A 4719-nucleotide genomic window follows, 5' to 3' on the forward strand; every position below is an offset into this window, starting at 1 on the left:
TGTCCTTTGATCCCTGGGTCTCTCGGACCGAAAGTGAGGACTAAGGTAACAGCCCAGAACAGAAGGTATTTGAGCTTACTGAGGGGACTGAAGGGGCCAGGATTCTGCCCCTGTAAATAGGTATGTATGTGAATATGAGACTAAGTGCATGTGTTCTGTGTATTTCTATACTTGTGTGTCACTGGCACACACAGAAAATTTCCACCTGGAATGTACATTAATCAGGCAAGGCTAGAAATCTCCTTTGAGCAATGTGTGTACTTTAAAGATTACATCTATGTTATCTGTGTATTTTTTGTGTGATTCTGTGTGTTGTGATTTGAATATCTGTGACTGTCTGGGAGTACCTATGTGTTTGCATCTCAATTATATGTTGTTTGTTAGTTCTTTGTATGATTCTGTGCATTGTGAGTGTTTTTCATATATGACTGTGTGTTTATTTATGAACTTTGTGTGAAATATATTTGTACCTTGATTATTTACATCGAAAGCATGAATCTAGACATGTAGGAGAGAATAGCAAATCACCCAAAAATATGTGTGTTGGAGTGTGTATGCGTGTGAAGGAAAGAGAGAGAGAGAGATTGACTATAGGTATAGAGGTGTCTTTATTATGAGTTTTACAAACTTGCACCCCTACTAAACTCACCCAGAAGGGATGAAAGAAAAGTGAGGGCTTACAACTCTAACAAAGCAGTGTGTGTGTGTGTGTGTGTGTGTGTGTGTGTGTGTGTGTGCATGTGCATGCCTTTGAAAGGAACAGTCTAACTTTCTGATGTTCCCTTTGATTCAGACCAGAACCCAGCAAAGCACTTTTAAATTGGATCTTCCTTAAGCCCCACTGGGTTCATCAGACTATGTGAGTTGAGTGTTCCGATAATGGACCCATAGCCCTAGATATTTCTCATTCCAGACTTTAGCATTGTCCATATTTAAATTTTGGGAGCAGGGTAGTCTGGGTAAGTGTTCAGGTTCTGGTGTCCTCAGAATCTGGTGGTTGCCACACAACAATTTTGCAACCTGACATTTGATCTGAGGCCAGCAGCCTTAAACATAAATGAGGATAATAATAGCATTTGCAGGATGTCATTTACAAGTTTTATCCATTTCAGGCACACAGTGAGCACCCAGTAAACAGTAGCCTGCTGTGTAATTATTCCCCCAATGGAGGCTGACTGAACTGACTACATTCAGGTAACTCTAAGGCAGGAGAATATGTTGTGACAGTTGTAACAGCAAGCCTGTGCAAGGATCCTCTCTCAAACCTTGGGTTACAGCTTCACTGCTGAGTATAGGTCACAGTGATATTTATACACAGGTGAAGGTTCCCTTCCTACTGGCTTGCCCCTGATGTCTTGGCACCATTCCTGCATCAGGATTTCTGGCTCCCCCTGCAGTCCACCCCAGAGAAGCCAGAGGTCTTGACTCTAGTCCCACCCAGCAACTGTCAATAAGCAGCCAGTCCTCAGTAGGGGAGTGAGGTCACCTCCTTCCTCCTAATGTCCCAGTGTCCCTGAGAATCCCCCTGGCCTGGAATAAGAATCTACTACTAGATATGGAGCCCTGTGTGTTAATTCCAGTTTCCTTCTCCAGGAGTGTGGGTATTTGAACTCTATTGGCCACTGTCCCTCACAGCAATGGGAAGTGTCTGCCTGTAGTGACAAGAGCATCCAAAGACTTGCTTCTGAGATCAAGTGCCACCACCACATAGACTACAGAGTGTATGTGTAGAAGTGACTTCACTTCTCATGTTAGGAGGATGGAAGGAAAAAGTCACTGTGCTCTCTCCTTTTCAGACACAATAGATATTGATTGCGTACTATTGACAGTATGTGAAAGGCATTTGTAAGATGTAGGCTGTAGGAACATAGATGGCTGCAGGAATGAGTGATGGCAGACATCTGAGCTGGTGGTTGAGGTGCTACGGAACACAGAATTCCTCTTTCAAACACTGAAATGTGTCTCAAAGTGTCTCACTGAAATTTGAGCTCAAATTGAGCTCTTCTGCTCAATTACAGAAGGGGAGGAAGAGTATGTTCAATAGCAGCAGAAAATTAAAGAAATGAATAAAGAATGGTGACTCCAGCAGTTCCTGGCTGTGTGACCACGGGCTGGTTTCTTAACATTTCTTAGCTTTAGCACACATGCACATGCACACACATACACTAGATGTAGCAATCACACATATATATGCAATATGTATGTGCAAAAATCCCTTTGTTTTGTCTGGTACATATTAGAATACTTGTTCAATAAGTCGCAATTACATTAAGATCACTAATGGAAAATAGTCATGTCAATCAGGTCAATATTAATTCTAACAGGCATCACCAATCATAGCATCTACTAGCTCTCAGGCCCCAGGACAAATATTCAGATGCTTTACTACATGTGAATACTTAGATCTGAGCCAGTTCGATTTGCTGAAGATAGAAGCAGAGAAATGGACAAATATAGAGTGGGTGAAGTGTAATTTATTTTTCTCAAATTAAATAAAATATGGCAAGCTAAATTCCATTGGGAAATTAACCCCAGGCTTTAGGAGGTGTGTCTGTGCAGTTTCCTTGGGAAGGTGAGAGCTCACACAGGTTAACACAACTTTTAGAGCAGCTACCTGTTTCTTGCTAGTGCCCACCTCACATTTCTGGTATATTGGGTTTCTAAAGATCAACCCAGGATTTATTTGGACACCTACGCTGGAATGAAGATGTCAGATAACATATCTGTGTGTTTACTATATGAAGAACTCTGTTCTAATATTCTAACTCTCACTGAGTCACTTAATTCTTCTGCAAACCTTATGTGTAGGCATGCTATACTTACCCTGCAGAGGTGCGAACTGAGGCTAAGAGAGAGTAAGCTGTGGAGACTAGCTAGAAAGGCATGGGGCCAGAACTTACCAGAAGTCTAGTCACAGATACACTGCTCTGAACCTGTGCTTGAACAGGCTACTCTTTTTTTAAAAAAAAATTTAATGTTTATTTATTTTTGAGAGAGAGAGAGAGAGACAGTGTGAGCAGTGGAGGGGTAGAGAGAGAGAGAGAGGGAGACACAGAATCTGAAGCAGGCTCCAGGCTCTGAGCTGTCACCACAGAGCCTGACTTGGGGCTCGAACTCATGAGCTGTGAGATCATAACCTGAGCCGAAGTTGGACACTCAACCAACTAAGCCACCCAGATGCCCCTGGAACAGGCTACTCTTTAGAATGTGAGTTCTCTTTCTTTTTTTCTCCAGGAAAGAATATGGTGTCCAACACATTGTTAGATGAAGAAAGAAATTTCCCCTGGTTTACATTGTTGGGAATTTTCTTGGTCATTGGAGCTCTGATGGGAAGGGTGGGGATTCAGGCCATAGCATGTGGGAAATACCCTGAGGAATTCCTCAGTAGAAAGTAAATAACCCTGCTATGACTGCCTGCTATGATTGCCACTATTGCTATTTATCATCTGGAACATTCCCTATATTCCTTCAATCTAAGCAGGCAGAAAGCTGCATAAGGAGGGAGAACCAGAGCAGCATGTCCGAGTCCCTTCTCCTGGGGCTCCCCATCCAGCCAGAGCAGTAGGCCATGTTCTTCACCCTGTTCCTGGGCATGTACCTGACCACAGTGCTGGGGAACCTGCTCATCATCCTGCTCATCAGGCTGGACTCTCGCCTCCACACCCCCATGTACTTCTTCCTCAGCCACTTGGCCTTCACTGATGTCCCCTTCTCATCTGTCACCATCCCCAAGATGCTGATAAACATGCATACTTGGGATCAGTCCATCCCCTATGCAAGCTGTGTAACACAGATATATTTTTTCCATATTTTTTGGCTGTATCGATAACCTTCTTCTTGCAGTGATGGCATATGACAGGTACATGGCCATTTGCCACCCTTTACACTACACCACCATCATGAGGGAGAAGCTGTGTATATTTATTCTGGCTGGATCCTGGTTCCCTCTCCTGTACAAGTGCCCTGTCCCACACCATCCTCCTGGCTCAACTGTCCTTTTGTGCCGACAACACCATCTCCCACTTCTTCTGTGACCTTGGTGCCCTGCTTAAACTCTCCTGCTCAGACACTTCCCTCAATGAAGTTTTTATCTTAACTGTTGGGGAATTGGTCATTACCCTGTCATTTATTGGTGCTCTAGTCTCTTATGGTCGCATTGGGGCCACCATCCTGAGATTTCCCTCGATCAAGGGGATATATAAAGCTTTGGCCACCTGTGGCTCCCACCTCTCTGTGGTATTTCTGTTCTGTGGGACAATCATGGTACTGCACTTTTTCCCATCATCAAGCAACTCCAATGACAAAGACATAATTGCTTCAGTGATGTACATAGTGGTCACCCCCATGCTGAACACCTTCATCTACAGCCTGAGGAACAGAGATATAAAAGGAGCCATGGGGCAACTTCTCAGAAAGGAAATCTTATTCTCCAAAGTGACAGTCCCCTATTCTTGTTCTTATGTCATCCACTGACCCACTGACCCAGAGATCTCCTCAAAAACTGTGTACTCAGGTGACCAATGTTACTTTTTGCTCCATACACCCTCCTTTCAATAGTCCTTCCTATTTGTGATCCGTATACTCCCAGGGGCTATAAGTATGAAATAAAATTTCATAAAGCTCTCCTCTCACTCTTTAAATTCTTCACTTCCAAGCTGAATATTGAAACTGTCAAATGTGTTTTTAAAAATGATTTTAAGTAATCTCTACACCCAAGTA

At 43.3% G+C, this 4719-nt stretch overlaps 1 pseudogene; it reads left to right on the forward strand.

Annotated features, from left to right (window-relative positions):
* Nucleotides 1-3406: 3406 nt before the first annotated feature.
* LOC115499130 lies at nucleotides 3407-4473 on the forward strand (annotated as a pseudogene).
* The last annotated feature ends 246 nt before the right edge of the window (nucleotides 4474-4719 follow it).

The sequence above is a fragment of the Lynx canadensis genome, chromosome D4 (assembly GCF_007474595.2).
Source record: "Lynx canadensis isolate LIC74 chromosome D4, mLynCan4.pri.v2, whole genome shotgun sequence".
Classification (NCBI taxonomy): Eukaryota; Metazoa; Chordata; class Mammalia; order Carnivora; family Felidae; genus Lynx; species Lynx canadensis.